General features: G+C 33.2%; 1 protein-coding gene and 1 non-coding gene across 3 annotated transcripts in view; one reads left to right on the top strand and one right to left on the bottom strand.

The window, feature by feature from the left end:
- Positions 1–24,490, bottom strand: part of ADK (adenosine kinase) — a 538,857-nt gene that overhangs the window by 312,915 nt on the left and 201,452 nt on the right. The window lies entirely within an intron of this gene.
- On the top strand, positions 3,456–3,524 carry LOC116573818. Its single transcript, XR_004279024.1, has one exon. It is a non-coding gene; the product is annotated as a small nucleolar RNA SNORD2 (small nucleolar RNA).

The following is a 24,490-nucleotide window of genomic DNA, read 5'->3' as shown; positions in this document are numbered from 1 at the left end:
AGTTGGACTGATCTAGAATTGGTGGATAAGCATTGTAAAATAAAAGGACTGACAAAAATTGAGAGAAAAATTTAAGTGAGGTCAGGTGCATTATCCAAGTGCAGTGGAATGGCATTATCTGAAGGCAGTGAAACTCAGAGGTACAAGGGGTAGGAGAATTTACATAACCAAAAAGCTGAAACTATAAGAGAAAAGTCAGGGAAAGATTACAAAGGATGAGAAGCTTTAGTTACATAGCAGAATATTAGAACTTTAGATTTCATACATAGAAGTATAAGGGATAATGATGTACAACATGAAGATATGATAGAGTGGGGCTAAAAAAGAACCAAGTTCAACAAACTCTGAAATTAGGATGATTACTGGGCTACAACAATGAAGTCAGGCCACCACCAGTTAGATTATTCCTTATCTTTCCAGCTTGGGAATCCTTGCTAGATACCTACATGAGTCATGATTAAATTCAAATTCACTTAAACATCTTTAGACTATAAAGATATAAAAATTATTACAATGTACCTCTTATCCAGCTTCTGCTGGACCCAAATAAGTAACACAATTAAAAAAAAAAAAAGATTGCTGAAGAAGAAATGTTAAATTATCTTGGGAAGGGTATATTAGAGCAGGACTGTCATTTTACATGAGTTTTTTCCTAGTTTTTCAAATAATGTCTACTATTATTAACTTGAACTGGAAGTAATACAGAGTTAATCATAAAAGTTTTACTTCTTCAAAAAATAAAATCAGAGATTAGAAATTCTTTAAAATTCAAGAAACTTACTCTAAACCAATGCTATAAAGAAATATTAAGCATTCAATAAATGCCTACTAACTCAGCATGGAAGGATCTGAAGTACATGTAAAAATCATGCTGAGATTTAATATAAAGTCACTGTTCTGAGGAGAATAAGAAAAAACAATGACTGAGACTATAACTGATGTGAAAATATGAGTGGAATTTTTATTAAAATAAGTACTGATTATCATAAATGTCTCATTTATTAGACAGTAATAGGATTTAAATAAGAATAACAAGTGATCATTGAGGCACTAAGTAACAAAAAAATATAGTAAAAAACACAGGCAACTATTACTTCAAAAATTTTAAGTCTTCATTTAGTTCACTTTTAACAGCTATAAACACTATGTGGGCCCCCAGGAGTCAATCAGTATCAAAAATGACAAGTTATTAATAGACACACAAAAAAGTTTAATATTCAGAGAAAACTACTTTGTAAGGTCCATAAAAATTAGAATATTTCAATTCCAAGATAATTCATTTCTAAGAAATAATTGGTACACAATGAAAATTCTTTGAGAGCCAACACATGTACAAAATAAAGCATATAACTAATTAAATGTATAAATTCTCCCTTCCAAAAAACAATCACTTTCATACATTGATTATCAATGGATATGCCAGCATTATGGCTAAACCTCCCAGTTTTTCCTGAATATAAGTAAACAATAAATACACATCATTTAAAATTCATATGTTAAAAATCTAAACCACTTTAGAAAGTTGATGGGAATTGACTTTATCTTTTGGTGTAGGTGGGGCAGCGAACTTTAGATTATGATTTTTCTAATACATAAACATAATTGATTTTACATTTTTTCCAAACCACAAATATGTAACTGCTAATGAACACATTTCATTGTGAATTTTTCATTATAATGCATTGTTTGAAAAGGAAATATTATGATTAAAAATGTACTAGGTGATCAATAAAGCTATGCTGAAACTAACAGTTTACCACATCTCCACAATACAAATTGCAAGAATATTTTTAAAATACCTCAACATTACTACATATAATCTTTAATTCTTAGATACTTTCTATCCTAAACCTGCATATCCCAAACTCATTTCTAACCATAATCTATTGAACCAATTGTTTATCAGAAGAAACTGAAGAAAAAAGTTCAAAAGATAATTGCTCAGATTTTGGAGTGCTAATATAAGTATTGTGGTAGGCAAATGTATTTTAACAAGTAATGAAGTTGGTCAAGCCTATGAATACTTAAGCTAGATCTGATTTTCAAAGAAATAATGCTACTTGATATTGAATAATCTATACTACACTCATTAACTTTAGTTCAGTGTTATTCAGTCATTTTTAGTGGTTTATCTTCTGAATAAAAATTGAGTTGACTTCAGACAACCTATTCAGTGTAACATGGTCACAAATTCCCTTAGCTTTTCTGTTTGTTTGTTTATTCATTTGTTCTAATAGCTTTACAGATGCTTAAATGATGGAAACCTATTTGTACAAATTTAAGATATAAAATTATGTAAGTTTTGACCTAGGTATATACCCAATATACAATCAATCAGTTTTTTCTTTTATGGATCATTCTACTGGTTATGTATTTTAGAAATCTGTCCACTTAATTTCATTCAGTAATGTTTTATAGTTTTAAGTATACAAGTCTCATATATTTTTTTTGTCAGATTTGTCCCTATATTATAGATGCTATGGTAAACACTGCTTTTTGCTAAATCTCAAATTTTTTATTACTAAAGACAAATACAGTCAATTGAAAATACTGATCTTGAATTCTGTAAATGTGCGAAACTCAATTATTAGCTCTAGGGCCTTTTTGTAGATTCTATAGGGTAATGTGCATAGATGATCATATCATTGGTGAATAATGACAGATTTACTTCTGCTTTCCTAATCTAAATGCTTTTCTTTTTATTGCTTAAGGACTCTGGCTAGAACCTCCATCCACTACAATGTTAAATAGAAGTGTTTGTAAAAGCAGACATTCTTGTCTTGTTCCTAACCTTAGTGGGAACACATTCAGCCTTTCAACAACAAATACAATGTTATCATTAGTTCTTCATAGATGTTATCTATAGGGATGGAGGTTCCCCAATATTCCAAGTGTGTAGAGTGATTTTTATGAGGCATCAATGTTAGATTTTGTCAAAGGCTTTTTATGCATCTACAGACATCACCCTATTGCTTTTCTTTTATTATTTCAGGTGGGAGGATAAATCCAGTATTTATTACTCTGTTTGTCAGAAAGAGGGAGCTTCAAATTCCTTTAGTGCTGAATAATTTGATTCACTGAATGTAGTCAAGTATGCAAATATACAGTTCATAATTATTAAAGATCTGTTTCTAACTCTTTATCTATTAATAAATTAGCAAGGAACTCACTGTAAATATCGTTACCAAAATCCTATAGCAAAATATGGTATTATATTCCAATATATGGTGAACAGTAAGAACATTTCAGGTAGAAATCTGAAGCAAACCAATGAATTCTGGCAGAGCTAAAAAGTATAAATATGAATCCACTTAAATCAATAGCAGTTATCATGGTTATGTTAGAAGCATGTGATGTGAGATGTTAAGAGATGAATGATGCATAGCCTGATTTAACGTCATGAAATGTTCACAAAAAAGTAAATCAAGGAATATTAAGTTTAAATAGAAAGACTTCAGTGAAATGATGGCAATGATCTTTCAAGACTGACCTGAAATGAAGAGAATACTCATTGCTGATCATTTGATTATTTGGGCATAATTAATGTTCCAAATGGAATACACGGTGTGAACAAGAAGTTGTGATTTGATGTGGGATTGGTTAAATTAAAAAAAAAAAAAAAAGACTTCAAAAGGTCAATATAATTTAGCCTCCTCAGCTTTAATTTGTGAATACAGAACAGTTGCTCCTAGTGGAAATACAGGGTTAAGGTTCTGCCATGCCTTCCTTACATTCTTTGTCAAAAAGTTAATATCACTATATAACTATGTTTTTTGTGTCTTTTTGTTTAAAGAGATATTGTTTTATTTATATTTATATACATACATATAAAAAGCTATATAGAGAGCTGTGTATGAGGGTATGCACACACATATCAATATTTGATTTGTTAACACTGAATGCACGATCAAAAGCACATGCCAGAACTAAGCATGTCTAACAAATTTTTCTCTAAGGCACCTAACAGCCCTCTAGCACCTAAGAACACTAGACTGCATTTCAGTACTATGCTTGGTGGTCTTTTTAAATAATAAAATCACCAAAAAAAAGCATAAACATGAAAAAAAATGGCACTAAATACACCACGCAAAGGATACTTGTTCTATAGTACAATGAAACAAGAAGGCAAAGTGTTACCTGTCATGATAATGTGCACATCACTTGATTTCTTTCTTTTTTTCTTTTTGGTGCTCTATTTATCTGTGAATGACTGCAGAAGTGCCCTGAGTACTGATTTTGGGTTTGCAAGTAAATTTTTACTGAGCAGGTGAACTTGAAAATACAGTATCTACAAATAATGAGGATTAACTGTATATATAGTGAGACCCCCTGTGGTCTTTATCAATGACTTTAAATCAGTGGTTTTAAACCATTTTTGAAGTCTGGAATTTTTTGAGAAAATGATAAAAGTTAAGTATCCTCCAAAAAAAAATCACATATTAAAAAATTATGATTTTAATGGATTTATGGGCCTCCAAAGGTCCATAAACTGACCTCCATTCCAACTGATAATACATGAACCACAGTTTAAAAACTCAGCTGTAGGGGCGCCTGGGTGGCTCAGTGGGTTGGGCCGCTGCCTTTGGCTAGGGTCATGGTCTCAGGGTCCTGGGATCAAGCCCCACGTCGGGCTCTCTGCTCAGCAGGGAGTCTGCCTCCTCCTCTCTCTCTCTGCCTGTCTCTCTGCCTATTTGGGATCTCTGTCTGTTAAATAAATAAATAAAATCTTAAACAAAAATTCAACTGTAAAGGTTATAGGCAAATTTTTAAAGCATCCATTGACTGTTTTAGATTTCAACTAATGCTTAAAACTTCATATTTACAGAACAGCAATCATTTTACCTTTTGGCTTATATTTTCTGAATGCATATTATAATAATGATTATAGCTTACCACCTAGATACAATATACAGTGTCACAGAACATAAAATGCATTTGCAGGTTTCACTATTTACAAAGCAAATTTTCTTTGCCTTTCTTGCAGAATTATTATTTTAAAAAATCTACAGAATATAACCAGAAAAGCAATACATAAACTTATTTGGAGAGCTCTTCATGCTTCTTAAGACACTCCAGTTTGGGGACATGAACATATAAAGTGTGAAGTTTCATAGCACACTGATATTTATATCAACCTTATAATTTTAATTGGTTCTCTACATATGAAATATCTAAAAATGCTGATTGTAATCCAGTATCCCTTCACTTTCAAAGAAAAAGTTTTACTGCCCAAAACACTGTCATTTGAAATTTTTTTTCTTTTTTCAAGAACAATCATATATGTTTCGTAACTGACACATTAACTTGGTAAATGTTCTTAAAGTACTAACTAGAAAGCAAAAGGTATTTTTTAAAAAAGAGAACAACAGAGAAAACATACCAGCAATTACTTCAGCATTAAACAATAACAGTTAATCAACAAAGAAAATTATACCCATTCCATATTATGTATTAGGGTATGAAGAACTGCTAAGTGGAAATGTTCTATTATAAATACTAAAAATATTTATTTTCAAAATTTCAAAAGGTACTGAATATTTAGTATGAAGACTAAAAAATAACTTACTGCATTTTAAGCACAGAGGGTTCAGACAATGAGAACACTTTTTAATGGCTAAAATGACTGCTTAGTAGGAGAAGTTGAGAAGTTGTCTCCTGATAAAGGGATCGGAGATTGGGCAGGGGCCTGAAGAAAGGAATAAATTATTCAAATAAATTCTGAAGAAAATAAGAAAGAAAGGTGACTAAAAGCAAACAAAAGAATTGAAAAAAGTCGAGGTCCCAATTTCATTTGAAAAACTGGGTTATTCTCTCTGTGTACGAACAGCATGATTTTATGCAAGTTTCTATCCATCACTTAAATCTGTTATTATCTTGATTTCTTCTGGCATGATACGCAATTTGGAATAACTATGATTCAGAATATCCTAAGTAACTAGTCAATATTTACAAATTTTGTATGTTGTTATTTTTTTCCATAATTATCCATGTCAGACAGTTCTAGGTATACTTCAGGAAATGTCACTCTATTTGTGAATGGTATGTAAAGGTGTAGTATCTGTAATAGATGTCTGTTGATGATAGCTTATATAAAACAAGAATACCTTCATCTTTCTCATGCAGCCAAACACAGGATAAAGAATTCCTACCTCTGGGAATGAAAGGCTTAGTTTGTTTCTTATCTCTTACTATGAAATATATGTAATGCAAATTACATACACATTTAAAAGGGTATGAAGGGGTTTTTAATATAAAACTACATTAAGGAACTAATCCATATGCTTTTGCATAAACTATTTTATATTCTCCTATGTATAAAAATTTGAAATAAATGAACAAATTTGTATTAGACATTGATGTTAATGTTAGATCAACTGTTCTATACATCACATAGAAACCTATGTTAATGCTAAATGAAGGAATTTCCCTTAAATGTTCCACAAAGTCAACTTACATTATGAGTTACTCCTTAAAATGCAGCATTAATAAATAATACCCAAAGGATTACAAAAATCGTGTCATTTGAAATCAATTTTTATGGATATGAGGCAATTTCATAACAAGTAATATAGATATACTCTAATTTTGCATCTGTCACAATTATGAGATAGATTTAGTTTTTGTCATAAATAAATGATAAGTTAAGTCCAGTTTTTTAGTTTGCATTATAATTCTACTTAGAACTATGTTAACTTCAAAAATTCTAGAATTATTTTTATTCTCTGGGCATGAAGTAGATTCTTTTAATGAATTATTATTAAAGGTGATTATACTTATTTTTCAATGTATTATGAAATATATGTACATATATATATAATATTCTATCCATACAAATAGAATTTCATCCCTAAATATCCCAATATCAGTCTACCACCTTCTTTTAGCTTAACATACAGGGTTGGAGAGAAAAATATTCAGTCATAGATCATAATGTGCAAATGTGAAAGAAAAAATTTATTATATCTGCTTATGCCAACTTGTAGTCATTAACACTATATTTTCTACTTATGTTATCCACCTATGTAATGCTTAAGGCCAAACTACAGTTCTGCTTTATTTATTTATTTATTTATTTATTTACTTGACAGAGAGAGAGAGAGAGGTGTGTATTACAACGAGGCAGAGAGAAAGGCAGAAAGAGAGTGGGAAGCAGGCTCCCCACTGAGCAGAGAGCCTGATATAGGGCTCAATCCCAGGACCCTGAGGATCATGACCTGAGCCAAAGGCAGCGGCTTAACCCACTGAGTCACCCAGGCACCCCTATGGTTCTGCCTCTTACTAACAATGCAACTGTGCACTTCCTATAAACAAGTATTAATTCAGAAACCATCAACGTTCTGATATTCAATCCTATTTACATTAAAAATTAGCCAGTGTCTGCCTGTTTCTTTCTCTTTTTCTCTACACACACACACACACACACACACACACACACACACACACACGTACTCAGTGACATAAGGACATGAGACCTCTGGATCAGAGACAATTTATTGCTCATGGCAAAAACAGCAGCCAGAGCAATAACTTAGTGCTATTTCCCTGAGTTCCAATCCTCACGGGGCAATGCAGTGAAGGCTGGATATTACTGGCACATGCAGCAAAGAACAGCACAGAAGAGTAATCCTAAAACTAAGAAACTCTGATCTGAAGGCTCCAACTCTGCTCCATAAAGAAAGATTACTCATTACTCTAGTATATAAGCAAATCTCCTAAAGGAAGGGAAAGGTAAGGTCTTTTATTTTTAATTTTGGGATGTCTCCAAGGAAGGACATGTTGCTAGTTTGACTATCCAGGAATTTCTCCTTATATAAAACACTGGCAATGTAAATGCCTTTGCTTAGAGACTGTTCAGGCACGTGAAAAATCTTTGAGCTATTTCCCAACACTCAGTTTTCTATCTCTAAATGGGGAGAATAACAGATGCAATGAAATTATATGAGTATTATAAGGTTTAGATGGAAGGTGCCTAATGAAGTGAATAACATATAGAAGAACTATTTGAGACAGAAAGACCTGAAACAGGGAACAACTGGGTGGCTCAATTGGTTAAGCGTCTCCCTTCAGCTCAGGTCATGATCCCAGGGTCCTGGGATTGAGTTCCACATCAGACTCCTTGCTCAGCAGGAAGCCTACTTCTCCCTCTGTCTGCCACGCCCCCTGCTTATGCATGCTTTCTCTCTCCCTCTCTCTGACTAGTAAATAATAAAATCTATTTTTTTTTTTTTAAAGAAAGACTTGAAATAGTCTTGCTAAAGATGTACTGAACAGGAGAATTCTTGATTCACCTGATACAAAAAATTTAAAAATATGAAAACCCCAATATTTATAACAAGATATAAACTATCCTAGGAAATGAGTATTTTATAAAATAACCCAATAATACCTACTATGTGAAAAAGGTGGAGAAGATTCATCCATTTATGCTAATCAACATCTTTCAGTGGTTTTCAGGCAATAGTATGCAATGCACTAATGATGGATGATAATGAAATGGGTCACAACCATCATTTTTATATCTAATAGAATAGAATAAAAAACCAAAGTGCCTTGCAATGTACTAAGGGTAGAAATTACTAATGAAAATTTTCAGTTAAATATATGCACAGAGGCATCCTCAGAAGTGATGTAAACTGCATTTCTTAGTGTGGATTGGCAGACATATGTATTTAGTTATATGATAAGATAAATGAGTAATTCTATAAACAAAGAATTGGAAATTTATAAATAGTACCTCATATTTACCAACATATGACTGTTAATAAACTAAAATTGAGGAAACCTCAGTTTTAAACATAATGAAAATTAGAAGGAATAGAGACCCATTGTCCAGTCTGAACTGAAGACAAGGTAGAAGGAAGTAAATTGTAATAGAAAAAAAAAAAAAAAAGATGGGCCTGAATGAGCAGAGCTAAATATCTTAATGAAAAATTTGAATATTAAAAAAACCTTCTAAGGACAGTATGTTTTTCTGTTCAGCTTCTGAAAATTCTATCTGTAAATCTTCCCCAACTTATCTGGCCCCACACTCTACACTTCTAGCAATATACTAAGCATGAAAGAAGAGAAAAGCCACATTAGATAACCACTACCCTGAAGGGACTTATAATAAAACAAAATTAAGCCTAGTCCACAAACACTATCAATTAACTCTTGATTGCATAGGACTAAGTATATACTTTATATATTACCTAACATGTTGTCCTTCCTTTTTGGATCATTTTATTATTCCTCCAAGTGACAGAGAAGTTTTTAAAAAGCTGATATATATATATACATGTATATATGTATATATATATACTTTGTTAATAATTCTAAAAAGTGAAATGATGAAAAGGTTGAACTTGCAGAAATAAATTTAGTCAGGAAAAACTGGGCTTGAACACTTAGCCTTACTTATCACAGTATCTAGTCACGTTGAGTCTGGCCAAGTAACAAACTCTCAAGACATGCATATAAAATTTGAAAAAATTTGACCATAGTACAACCAAATCCACAGAGTGGATAAATACTTATAATGAAGTTCTGGTAATTTACCACAGTCCTCTACTTACGCTTCATGCATTAAGTGCATATGGCTTAAATAATCATCACACACAGTGAAAGCAGTGAGTGTAAAGTGAGAAGCAATAAGATATCTAGCAACTCAAATTTAATTTAAGTGCTAATAGAACTTTCCCTTTGAATCCAATATGGGTTTTTTACGTAGATTAACAAAAAACAATATCATTTAAAAATGGAGAGATGTCATGAAATTTTGGAACCATAATGAGCCTCAGTAATCAAGACTAAAATAATTAATAGATTAAAGAAGCTGAAGCACTTCCCCTGGATCACTTACCTACCTGATGACAGAGTATGGAGAAGACCTTCTATCTTGGGAGCTCCCACCATACCTGTTACTTGTCATGACTCTTTCTATCATCCAAGAGGTTTACAAGAGCCACAGAAGAGTTGAAGTAAACTTCATGTTTTTACGTTACCAGTATTCAGAGGTAATATTCATTCAAAACAACAAATATTTTAATAACAATAATAATATAATAATATTCAAGGACTTCATGGATAATTATTTTAAAATGTTAAGGTTGAAGGATCTGTGTGATGGGGAAATTTTTATTACTTATAAAGGACCTGTGTAGGAGTCAAAGACATGCAATTTTTCCAGCAAAAGAAATCACACAAACACTGGAATCTTTCTGTGAGAATCAATGAGTGTGTGCATGTGATTCACTTCAGGGCAGTATACTGATAAAAAGATAAAAATTACTATCTTGTTTCTGGCAGGAACTTATTCCAGATGCTCAGGGGAATGATGAGTTCACTTTTTCCTACTCCCATATGAAACTTCTTACTCAATAGTAGTAATCAGTAGAGAGACTAAGTAAAGCCAGAGAATTAGTTGCTTATATTATAATCCATACACCAATTCGTTGAATACATATTGTAAGTACTGTTTTTAAGTGATGTTTTTTTTAAAAAATGAAAACCTTTTTTTAATGCAAAAGGATTTAGAGCATTTTTAAAGCTTTATTTCTGTTTTATGCCTTTTTAAAAAAAATTTCAGAAAAGCATTTTTTAAATCCCTAAAGAACTTTTATACACAAAATCAAACTGAACATTCAAAAACAAGATTGTTTCTTTTTTTTTACATTACAGAATACTTTTAACTTTGCATTTGAGTAATTTTAGTGTTTTCTTTCCACATTTAAGAGATTTTTTTAAGGCAAAAAACCCAAAATATAAAAAATATTGTTTCAAGTCAGATTGATTAGAAACTGAAAACCATTAAAAATTAAGACTACTTTAAATTAATTATAAGCTAATTAATCAATGACAGATGAGGCCCACCCATATTATAATTTTATTGTAACTATAAATGACTTATCAATATCATTAGTGGCATACAGTTCAAAATGGTAATAAACTTTCAATACAAAAATTTAATCTATCAGAGAAAGATGAAATGAAACATAAATTTAATTAAAATGTTATAATACTTGTATCTCCATGACAGAAGATAACCTTGTAAAATATACAACCACTACCTAGTAAGATTAAAATCTAGCATTCATGAAACTCCAAATAACTATTTTTGTTTTTGTGATCTGCACCATGACATGAAAATAAGGGGAATAAACATGAACTTTTGACGTATTCGATAACAGGAATTTTTAAATGCAATGAAACTAAAGCTTATTCAAATTTTTTTTCAAAGGCCTTAGTAAAAAAACAAGCTGTGTTTTATATACAGAGTAGAAGATGTTTTATGAAAGAGCAAACTGACTTCATGCAAATAATATAAAGGGATAAATTTCACACTGTCATATCAAGAGTTATGATAACTATATCTAAAAGACAAGTATGGTGCCTGGGTGGCTCAGTTGATTGAGCATTCGACTCTTGGTTTCTGGTTGGGTGGTGGTCACAGGGGTCATGGTGATCTCTACCCTGGGTCGCGTTCTGTGTTCAGAGGGGAGTCAGCTGGAGATTCTCTCTCTCCTTCTTTCTCTCTGCCCTTCCCCTGCTTGCACCCACACTCTCTCCCTCTCTCTCAAATAAATAAATAAATCTTAAAAATAAAGACATATATTAATGTCTACAGAAGACATACTTTAAATTAAAGGTTATAAATGGACTAAAAGTAAAAGGACAGAAAAAGATGCACAAGTTTCTCCCAGTATCAGAAAGTGGACTGTTTCTATGAAACTTTTCAAAAGCCAAAATGGAAAGAAGCAGAGTATTCTCTATTTTTGGAAAAACTGTGCTATGCTGCTTCGTTTTTATGAAAGACCTACGTTAGAAACTCTTTTTCCTACCCGAAACAGCAGCTTAATTTCCTTAAGGGGAAGGGAGTTTATAGAAGTTACCAAGGAATGGTGACATTTGTGTTAAGTATATGCTTTACATTTTTCAAATCTTTAAACATTTGAAAACACACATATAGCCAACAATTATCCACAACAGCACAAGCCTGAGCATGCTGCTCTTGCAATGCATATTTCTGCTCTAAGAAAGTTCATAAATGAACAACTGTCAAAACAATTTTCAATACAATGACAGCCAAATAAATACACAAAACTCCAAGAATAGTTACTTGTATTATGTAAGCAAATACATGAGAGCCAACACATGGTGGAGTTTGGATTGAGGACGTCCAAACATAAAAAGCTAAGCCATAAGTAGAAAGCAAAAGAAAACAAACGAACAAAAACAGAGAGAGCAAGAAACAGGGTAATGATTATAAAAATGGGGGAAATCAGAGGGGGAGACAAACCATGAGACACTGTGGACTCTGAGAAACAAAGTGAGGGTTTTGGAGAGGAGGGGTGTAGGGGGTTGGGTGAGCCTGGTGTAGGTGTTATGGAGGGCATGTATTACATGGAGCACTGGGTGTGGCGCATAAACAATGAATTTTGGAATACTGAAAAAAATTAAATTAAAAAAATCTGTTGAAAATAGACTATGGCAAGTTTAAGAAATATTGGTGATATCACAGTAAAAATTAATTTAAATGTTAAAGAAACAAATCCAGGACATCACTGAATATACCTTGGTAGTACACTATCAAGGAGAAGTATACATCTTTTGATGTCACAAGGTTATATATAGCACAACAAAGTGAGGACAAGTGTTCAGGAGTAAGGGCAGGCATAAAATTGTCTCGCTTGAAATCTCTGACATAAAGGATAAGAATATATATTTGAATTAGCTTAGCTATAAGATGCAAAGTCTGTGATAAATAGAACTTACCGAATGACCAAGAGTTAATCTTAACAATCACTAAGAAATATTTGTTAGGGAAGTTTTGTGTTTTCTTTACAAGTATTTGAAAGGCACTGTTCAATGTTATACATATTGTACTATTATCAGTACAATTAAAGTCTGCAAATTGACAATAAGTAAATATTGATTAAACAAACTGCTACTACATAAATATGCTAGCCATTTTAGCTTTCCAAAATTAAGTATTTATTTAAATTGGTAATACACAGCACATTATAAAAATGATTAAAACAGCAAGAAAGCACATTGAGTAGAAAATAATTCTCCCCAAATACCAATGCCTTAGTTTTCCTACACCGGTTGCCAGTTTTTATATACTTCTACTGAATTTCCATTTCTACTCATGTTTATTTCTTCACTCTGTTCTGATCCCCTAATCTGTCAATCTATATACTGGGATGATATATATACATTAAAAACTACATATCTGAAAATTCCCAGAAGAGTGCAAATGTCTATTCACTTTATCAAAGCAAACAGTACTAACCCCTCATTTTCACAAAACATGTATTGCTTACTGTTTTGAATAATAACATTAAGAGTTCCCAAACTAGAAATCAGAGTATATGATCTGAAATCAGATTTAGAAAATATTTTAAGATGAAAAGTCACTAGGTGCAGAAATGAAAACTGTCAACATTACTCAAACTATCAAATAGTATATAGGAATATAGGGAAACAGGTGACTTTTTCTCATATAATTGTATAAACAATGCAAAATGTACATACATGGTAAAACATTAAAAATACTTCTTAGCTTTTTAACCAGTATTCTACAACATTTCCTTACCCTCACAAGTCCCCCCAAAACACTATTTCTCTGGTCAGTAGAGATGAATCCTAAAATTATGCTAAATGAATATAAATCAGTAGGTATTTTTAAAATCAAAGTATAGACAATTTATAGTAATAGAATGCATTAATATCAATTCAAATATTTAAAATTCTCTCATATGTAGAAGAAAACTGGTCCTTCAAAATGGAAAAGAATTTCATCAATGGGTTTTAAAATAACAATGAAATAAAGAACAGAACAGACAAGACTACTGTTGGCCTCTGGCTTCTTTCAATATAGAAGTATTATAAAGGGAAGAGTAAGGCAGCACTGATATAATAAAGAAACTTCCACTTTAATAAATCATTTTTTTCAGGAAAAGGAGAAGTCTGCAAAATCTGTGAAAGTGATTTATCTTCAGGTGAATAAAATGAACAGCAATTGATCTCGCACCTAGGGAGTGATTCTTCTTCCACCAGTTACAAATATATCTCTGTTAAATATCACTAGAATGGGTCAGGTGGTCTCATGTTTTGAATAATTTATTTGTTCATTTAAGATTTAGGATGTATTCTGGAGTTTTACACCGAATGCCACTGTTTCAGCTAGGTGATTAACTTGCCTATTATTTGGTCTTTCCGTACATGTGTAAAATGAATGCAGCCTCGTATAGGAGCGTATGAATGGCACTGAGCAAAGATTTGAAGAGGAGTATCAAAGGTAAGAACTCCATGAGAAAATGATGTTTAAGCTTGAGACACATTAAATGGGTACAAACTTGTCAAATGAAGGAAAATAATTTTATAGGCAGAGGATTTTATGTTTATGCCAATGAGATAGGTGACCACCAAATGTTTCAGTTCATAGCACAGAATTCTGAAGAAATCATAAGGGCCCCTCTAGTTTTGTCTATAAAGTAGATCATTTTGAAAATAAAACTATTTTATTTACATTCGCAATCCTGAAATTTTGGGAAGAAGGTAAAAAATAAACAAAGGAGAAATAGCTCACAAAACTTATTTTCATGCAATTAGTTCTGTAGTCTTTTTTTTTTTTTTTTAAGATTTTATTTATTTATTTGACAGAGATCACAATAGGCAGAGAGGCAGAGAGAGAGGAGGAAGCAGGCTCCCCGCTGAGCAGAGAGCCCGATGCGGGGCTCGATCCCAGGACCCTGGGATCATGACCTGAGCCGAAGGCAGAGGCTTTAACCCACTGAGCCACCCAGGCGCCCCAAGTTCTGTAGTCTTTTAATCCCTTGCTTTGTATTGAAAAAATGAAAAGATACACATCAGGAGATTATTCTGTCATAGAGATAGAATTAGCTTAGACATAAGATGCAAATTATATGAATAAATGGGACTTACTCAATGACTACATACTAATTTTAGATTCACAACAAATTATAAAAATAGTAAGAAGGCTCCCATGTTACCTTCTCCCAGCCTGCTGTAATTATAACATATTACATAACCACAGTCCATTTTCAAATCCAGGAACCTGACATTGGTATAGTAGCAAATTACTAAATCCATCCAGATTTCACTAGATTTTATATGCATTCTTGCTTGTGTGAGTGTATTTACAGTCTATGAAATCTCATCAGCTGTATAGATTTGTGAAACCACCACCACCACAATCAATATAGAACTGTTCCATTACCACCAAGAAGACTCCTTGTGCAACAACTTTATATTCACACTATCTTCCTTTCCCCTTCACTCCTACCTTCTGGCAACCATGGTTCTGTTTGCTAAAACTAGATATATGTTTTAAATTTTAAGAACATTGTATCTTGAAACCATGCAAAATGCAACCTCTCAGATCTTTTTATTTTTAAACCCAGTGTGATGCCCTTAATACCCATGCAAATTGTTGTCTGTATCACTGTTACTCCTTTTTAAAGCTGAGCAGTATTCTGTTGTATAGAGACATCACAGTTTGTTTATCCATTCACCTGTTGAAGGTTATTTGGATTGTTTCTAATTTGGAAGAATTACAAGTAAAGCTGCTATAAATATTTGTGTATCAAGTTTTTTGTGTGAACATAAGTTTTCATTTCTCTATGATAAGTACTCAAGAATTCTGAGTCATATGGAATGTATGTTTAATTTTATAAGAAATGCCAAACTGTTCCTCAGAGTGGCTACGTTATTCTATATTCCCATCAGCAGTGTATGAGAGATTCAGTCATTCCACATTCTCACCAGCACATGTTATTGTGAGCATTTTTTAATTTTTAGCTATTCAAATATATATGCAAGGATTTCGTGTACTTTCAATTTTTACTTTTCTGATGTCTAAAGATATTGAAAACATTTTACATGCTTATCTGCCATCTTAGATATCCTAATCATTTAACATTTAAAATATATGATCTGGGGTGCCTGGGTGGCTCAGTGGGTTAAAGCCTCTGCCTTTGGCTCAGGGCATGATCTCAGGGTCCTGGGATCGAGCCCCACATCGGGCTCTCTGCTCAGCAGGGAGCCTGCTTCCTCCTCTCTCTCTGCCTGCTTCTCTGCCTACTTGTCATCTCTGTCTGTCAAATATATAAAATATGTGTGTGTGTGTGTGTGTGTGTGTGTGTGTGTGTATGATCTGAAGAAGGAAAATAAAATAGTATCTCTCAATGTTCAGTTAGGAAGCTCTCCCAGGTAATCAAATAGTATGATAACAGGGATTAATATACATAAAGTTAATGAAGCTCTGTGAATAAAAAGTAGAGACAAGCATAAGTATAGAAAATTTAATCTAATTTATCTAGAAAATATCATTACAAGGACGATATGATTATACTTATTTGTCATAATAATCCAGGAAGGGCACTTAAAAGTCATAAGGGTATGACTTTAATGCTGTCAGTGCCCTTCCCCTATCTTTTGGACCTACCCATTTTCCCTTGTTCCCGTTACTTCTAACAGCCAGTATCTTCCTGTTTATGCCTAAGAGCTTTTCTCCTGAACTGGTGAAAGCTGCTATGACCACCTGAACACTAGACAGATGAACAATTCTCCAACTGCAGTCAACAACCATTAACAGGAAATATATTCACACTTCTATTGGTTCATTTTGAAAAGCAATTTTGACACTGATTTTTCTCAGAATTTCCCCAAAGCTAAAGCTCCAGCAACCTATCATGGTATCTGGCTTAATTATTTGTTATTAGTTGTATTGTCTTCCCTGAATCACCTCCCTGCCACCCCTGCCAGTGTTACCTATTTCTCTCATATAGAAAGACCATTTGTTCTAAACTCTGTGTCCAAGGTTATGTTGCTGGAAAAACCTATAAATATCAAAGCACTCACCACAACAAAATAAGTCTCCTTTAAAAATAAATATTAGGGGCGCCTGGGTGGTTCAGTGGGTTAAAGTCTCTGCCTTCAGCTCAGGTCATGATCCCAGGGTCCTGGGATCATGCCCTCCATCAGGCTCTCTGCTCAGTGGGGAGCCTGCTTCCCACCCCTTGCCTGTCTCTCAGCCTACTTGTGATCTCTGTCTGTCAAATAATAAATAAAATTTAAAAAAAAATACAAATAAATATTAAAACAGAAAGTGAAAAAAAAAAGTGATGATAAGATATATAAGCTTTCCTTTCATTATCTATTTACTTTTCCTTATTAGTTAGTCCTATTATTTCAGAATCCCCTTCAACTAAGTTAACAGCACTTTCCTCTGCATACTGAAAAAACATTTTCTAACATGTACATTATATCAAAATCCAACAAGTATAAATTTATATAACTATAAATAAAAGACATTTTCAACCTGTAAAATGTAATAACTTCAACTTCCATACTCATTTTAACATGATGATAGAAACAAAAAAAACAAAAAAATCACAAATACATCAAGGGTTACTATGAAACTGCAGTAATCAGTACAGCATGGTATTGGAGAAAGAATAAACACATAGTTCGACAGAACAGACTTCAGGGCAACAGAAATACAATCATATAATTCATTTTTGGGAAAAGCACAAAGGCAATTAAAACAATTTTTAAGGGGCGCCTGGGTGGCTCAGTGGGTTGGGTCTCTGCCTTCGGCCTGGGTCATGATCTCAGGGTCCTGGGATGGAGCCCCGCATGGGGCTCTCTGCTCGGCGGGGAGCCTGCTTCCCCCTCTCTCTGCCTGACTCTCTGCCTACTTGTGATCGCTCTCTCTTTCTCTCAAATAAATAAACAAAATCTTCAAAAAAACCCACATTTTTTAAAAAACTTCAGGAAAGGGTATGGACTAGAACAACAGGATATCCATATGCCAAAGAAGGAGACAAAAAGGAACCTTGATTCATATCTTATCTTACACAAATATTAACTCAAAATGGATCAGAGACTTAAATATAAAAGGTAAAACAATAAAATTTTTATTAGAAAATACAGGATAAAATCTTTCTGACCTTACATTAGGCAAACTATCACATAAAAGCATAATCAATAAAAACCAAACTGATAAACTGGTAAGAATTTTTACTCATTGAAAGACACTATTCAGAAAATGAAAAGATAAGAACAGATGGGAGAAAGTATTTGCAAATTACATATCTGATGAAAGACATGTATTCAGAATATATAAAGAACTCTCAAAATTCAGTAATAACGAAAATAAATAACATGAGGTTAACATAAAAACTTACACACAAATGTTTATAGCAGCTTTATTCATAATCACCAAAAATAAAAACATTCCCAATATTCCTCTACCGGGGATGAATATAGAAACTGCAGCACATCTATACGACGGAATACTAGTCAGCTGTAAAAGAAATAAATTACTGATAAACAACAAAATGGATGACTCTCAGATGCACTTATGCCGACTGAAGGAAGCCAGATTCAAAAGCTATACACTGTATGATTCCATTCATCTATGTCAAGAACTCCAATGAGCTGGAGAGAGAGCTGAACTGCTGGATTACGTTATTACTGAGTCCATTTACACAAGACTAAATGTATCACTTACTATGATGCAGTAAGAGGCTAAACCAGAGGAAGTGCGAGCTGTCCACTTCCATCTTCCCTCAAGGGCCAGCATACTGGCCAAGGATTAGGTATATCAGCATAGATGTGGGGGTTGTTTCTTTGTCCAGAGAGACCCTGGTAAAAGGCTCTTGCAGCTTTATGATCCTGAGTCCCATGGAAGGTAGAGGGGAAAGAGCTAGGAGTAGAAGAGTCCTGAGTACTAAGTTACAGCAGAGAAAGGGGTCTTCAAAGTCGCCCTCACTTCCTCAGGAAGAAGCTGGTGACAGAGGCATCTGAGACAGGCCACTCTAAAAGGCCCAGATAAAGAGGCCCCCAAATGAAGATGCAGGGCTAGGAATGCAGGTATGTGGAAGAACACAGCTGGCTAGTGGGGGACAAATCCTTGACTAAAACCGCCTTCAGAAACTGCAATGAGCTGGCTTTGCGCCTGGCTTTCCCACTAAAACCGGCTACGTAAAACCTTTGTAAATGCCTCTAATTGGGCCTGAAAAATCACATGAAAGTTTTTGGCCAAGAGCTGGGTTCCTCTACATGAAACTGAAAAAGGGAGAACCATAGGGATGGAAAAATATGAGATATGGGATTTGATTTTACCCTGTTTAAAGGGTTAACAAAAAAGTCGGTTACTAAATTCATAGATGAAGCAGAAGGCATAAGACTCACTCCTGGGTCAAACACAAAAGACTTTATTATTCATGGAAAAATATAAGAATACAAGCATATTTGTACCAATTTACCCTTTCCCCCACATCCTATGGAGGTGAGATAATATGGTTCAAATACATGCTATGTATGCAGTGGGTTTGCACCCGCGAGTGAGGAACATCAAGCCTGGGGAATCCACCAATTTTATAGCAAACAGTAATGAAGTCAGTTACCTCATATCTTAAGTCCACCAGCTGTATAAACAATGCTCAGGAATCTCCAAGGAAAAGAACAGTTAGAGCCTTAGTCTTGGCACACCAACCAAGGAGCACTATCTCTACCAACAAAAACATAGCGGTTGCCAGGAGCTGAGGTGGGGGAGGGGTTGACAACAAAAGGGCATGGGGAAATTCTATGGGGATGGAACTATTCCATATCTTATATCTGGTGGTGGTTACGTGATTGTGTGCATGTGTCATAATGTTATCGAACTGTGCACTAAAAAGGTCAATTTAACTGTATATAAATTATACCTAAAAATTTTTTAATGGAAAAAAATACTGGAAAAAAGGTAAATCTTAAAAAGAGAAAAGAAAAGATACTTAGGACTTCAGGTTAACATCCTCATGCAGCCCCTTCTATATGTCTACTTTCAACTGCCAACTGCTTAATGTTTCCAACATTCATTTAAAGTTAATTGATGATACTTTTAGATATATTTAAACCACTTATTCAAAGTTATTGAATCTGGACTCAGTTTCTAAATCTCTTGTTTTTACAATTCTTGAGAAAGATATAGCTTGAATTTGCAAAACAAAATAAATAAAATAGTAATATAGTTTACTATTGCTTTTCAACTTTCTAAATTAAGACATCCAAAATACAATAACATTTGGCAAGCTTCCCTTCACCCTCCCTATCACCAATATTAACTGACAAACAGAATAAATTTTAAAATCATTAAATTGCCATTGTTCATGTTTCTCCTATTGACCAGTAATCTAAACATTCATTTTAGTTAAGAACGTTTTTAATAGAACGTAACATCTGTTTTATGTTACATGAGAGACAGCAAAATTCTTCCTCTCTGACTGGATTATTGATGTTCATGCCTTCTATGGAGTTATTCTCTTCATTCAGCAGCCCCACACTAGCTCTCTAAAGTGCAACATACCCCCTGATGTAATACATTTTCCTGCTAACTGCACAATACTGTGGATATCATAACTTTAATGTGACATGCTGGTATTTCTTTTTTAAACCACAAATGCATTTCTTATTCTCAATCACAAATTTAAATTTCCTGTATATTCCCAGCCCACCAGGCATTTTTGTTTTAAAACAGCTGAATAAAAATAGATGATTTCTATTTTTTGATTTGTCATCTCCTTTTTTATAGACCTCTCCAACTCTTAGAACGGAAAAGTGGAAAGATATTTGTTTTTATGCTTTTACTATTAAATCCACTCAAGCTTCAGAAAAATTTTAAACTAGTCCATGACACGTAAAATTATTTAAAATAATGTTTGCAATTAAATTCATACAAATACTTTTCAGAGAGGCACTGTTGCAGTGTTCAACTCCAAAATTATTTTAACATGAATGTTTTTGTTTTCATTTTTAAAAATTCTCAAAATTTGTTTTATATTCCTCATTTTGTTTCTGAAATTTACACCAAGATTTATCTGAGGCCATCTTACATTTCATGGATTAAAATGAAGGTAAAGTAACAGACCACATGAAGTTATTATTGTATTTATATTACCATTAGCTTTTCTTGTTTTGCAATATTTTGTTCATTATGAATAGATTCTGACAAAATTGAGACAAACCACATCACTACTGATGATTCTCAATTAGTTCTTCAGTTCATTTCCCCTGCCTAACTCTAAGAAAACTACATATGGTTTTAACCACTGGTATTTTTTACTTTCTGCCAATACACAAATCATGCTTTTTTTGTGTTGAAAACATTCCCATGAATAATTATAATAGTCTCCAAAGAGACCAGATGGTAATAAACTCTAGAGCAGATCTGGAAGCTAACCATAAATTTACCTTTTCATAGTCTCCCCACCATAATACAGTTCTTTGTGCTATGTCATTTAAAAAAATACTGGTGATAGGAACAATATGAGTATGCTTTGTACTTAAATAAAAAGATATACAATATGTTAGGGTCTTTCGTAACTATACACCCCTCATCTTATACTGTTATCAGAAATTTTTAAGAGAGCATCAACTTGATAGAGTTATGACATTACTAAATGCATTATAGTGATATTACATTAGCAAAATTACTATTAAAGCAAAACACAAGAAACATGATCCAGTTAATGGTAATAAATGATTTGAAGTTAAAGAAACAGAAATATATATATATATAAGCTAAAGTTAATATAAAATTGCCATTGATACTTATTTTGTTATTCTTCTGGGAAACATAATTAAATCATTCTGGCCATGCTTTCAATTTAAGTAAAATGTCTTATATAAACACTTATCACTCCAATTATTTAAGAGTACAACATTTATGAGAAATAAAAATCACCGGTGTTTTACAAAGATAGAAGCATGATTCAAAATTTTTAAAACACACCATGGTATATAGATTCAAATTTTACGCACTTCCCTGTATCTGTAAAAACTAAAAGTTAGCCAAGAGCCAAAAGTTACTTATTTTGTTACTTTTTGATTTAAGGTACAACATGAATGCACAGTATTTCCAAATTCATTGCAATATATAATCTGTAATGTTTCTGTTATTATTCTTATAGCTCAAAATAACCAAGATATAAAATTACACAGAGAAAACAAACAAACAAACAAAAAAACAAGAGACAAGAAAAAGTTTAAACAGGAAACACAAATTGGGGGGAGCAGAGATAATAGACAACACAGATAAACATAATAATATGCAGGAGCACCTGGCTGGCTCAGTCAGTGGAGCATGTACCTCTTAAGCTGGGGGTCATGAGTTTGAGCCCCACATTAGGTGTAGAGATTATGTAGATAAATAAATGCTAATAATAATAATAATAATAATAATATCTGTCCAAAAGTATTTTATCTTTTGTTTGCTACTGTAATGAGTTTTATAGTTTGTATATATAGTCTACTAATTTTAGTGCCTTGATACTGTATTTTAAATCTAGCTAATTTATTGAGTTTCTGTTTATAACTTGACTTTATTCCACTGGGGTTTCCACCATATAATCAACAATGATAGTGCTAAATCTATTTTCCCATTTTATCTATAAAATATAATGCTGGCATTGGAATTGAGAGAAATATAATCTATCATGTTAAAGAATCATGTATCTATCATCATCAATAGATGCTGCTTTACAATCTCCAGAAAAGATTCCATTATTCTTTTTTTTATTGGTATGTGACCAAAATAATAGATTTTATATTACTGAACCATCCTTGCATTCCCAGAATAGTCCTACTTCCCAACTTGGTCACTATTGTTAATGTGGTACTAGATTCTATTTCCAAATATTTTGAGATTTTTACAATAGTCACAAAGAGAATTAATCTATATTTTCCCTGAGTTTTATGCTCACTTTTTTTTTCTTTCTGCTATCCATGCTGTGTTACAGAATTGATGGGAGACCAGCTTGAAAAAAAAAGACCCTGAAAGCTTTTTTTCTCCTATGCTACCAAATTATTTAGAATTTTCTCAGAATTATCTGTCCCACATAGGTTTGGTGTATTTTCCTAATGAAGTCAACTAGAACTATTACTCTTGTGGAGAGAAAGTTCTTTGATAACCTCCTCTACTTCTTGTATGGGCATTATTCCATTCAAAGTTTTCATCTCTTTCTAGAGTGAATTTTGGCAATTTATTTCTCTTGGAAAATAGTCCACTCCATCCAAGTACTGCATTTCATCCACGAAATGTAAACATAAACTTTCAATGGGATATTATTTTTCACACATCATATTGATAAAGACGATTCTGAGTAATATTCTGAATTAGTAAGGCTGTATTAAAACAAGCGCATTCAGGGCACCTGGGCAGCTCAGGTGGTTAAGCATCCGACTCCTGATTTCCACTCAGGTCATGATCTCAGGGTCCAAGGATAGAGCCAGCAACCCCTCCACCACTGCCCCCACCCCACTCCCTGCTAAGCAGGGAGTCTACCTCTCTCTCTCTCTCTCTCTCTCCCCGCCCCCCACCGCTTGAGCTTGTGCTCAGATGCACTCTCTTGCTCTCTCTTAATTAAATAAATAAATCTTTTTAAAAATGTTCACTTAGTCCTGGTAGAAATAAAAATTGATAAAATTTTTACATGGAAAAAGCTGGCGACCTCTAAAAATGTATCACATCAATGCTGTTTGAGTCAGCAATTCTATTTCTAAGAATAAATGATAAAGATATACTTACACAAGTAGAAAATGTTACCTATATTAAGATATTCACTGAAGCGTCTTTGTGAGCCACCTAAATATCCAAACACAGGGGATTCATTAGATAAATGAAAATGCTGTCACAGAATGGCCATTAAAAAGAATCAGCCAGATCTATTTTGTATGGTATAGACCAATCTCCAACACATGGCCAAAAAAAAAAAAAACAATCCAAGATATGAAACTATGTATATAGTATAATGTATGCAGATAACATACATTAATAGATATGCACATAGACATAAAGGAATAGAGTATTTTTGGAAGCATGTACAAAAAACTTGTTATAGGAATCACACATAATGACTTCCACTGAGCAAGTAGAGTATGGCGAAAAAAAAAACACTGTACTCTTCAGTATACGCTCTTATGACCATTTAAAATTTTGTATTTTGTGTATATCAGTTACCTGTGGATGCCAAACATGGTGGAAATACAATCTTACATAGTTTTTATGGTTCAGGATTTTGAGAGTGGCTTAGCAGAACAGTTCTGGCTCGGTATATCTAATAGGCTCCAGTGAATAAGTTGGCCAGAGTTCCAATCATCTGAGGATTTGAATAGGGCTGGCTCTTTCATGTGGCTAGCATTTGGTGCTGGTTGGTGGTGGGAAAGATTTAGTTCCGCCCTATATGGGCCTTTCCATAGGCAGATTGAGTGTCCTCATGATATGGTGGTTGACTTGATGGGCATTCCAAAAGAAAATAATGTGGAAATAACAATGCCTTTCATAAGCTAACCTCATAAATAGCACACAGTCATTGTCATACTTTTTGTTAGAAGCAAGTCACTAAATCTGGCTTGTAATCAAGAGCAGGGTAACTAGGCTCCACCTTCTAAATGAAGGAATGTCAAAGAATGTGTGAACATACTTTTAAATAACCAAAGT

Source organism: Mustela erminea, chromosome 14, assembly GCF_009829155.1.
Source record: "Mustela erminea isolate mMusErm1 chromosome 14, mMusErm1.Pri, whole genome shotgun sequence".
NCBI classification, from domain to species: Eukaryota; Metazoa; Chordata; class Mammalia; order Carnivora; family Mustelidae; genus Mustela; species Mustela erminea.
Note: the sequence above shows the minus strand (reverse complement) of the source record. Positions and strands in the feature narration are given on the sequence as shown.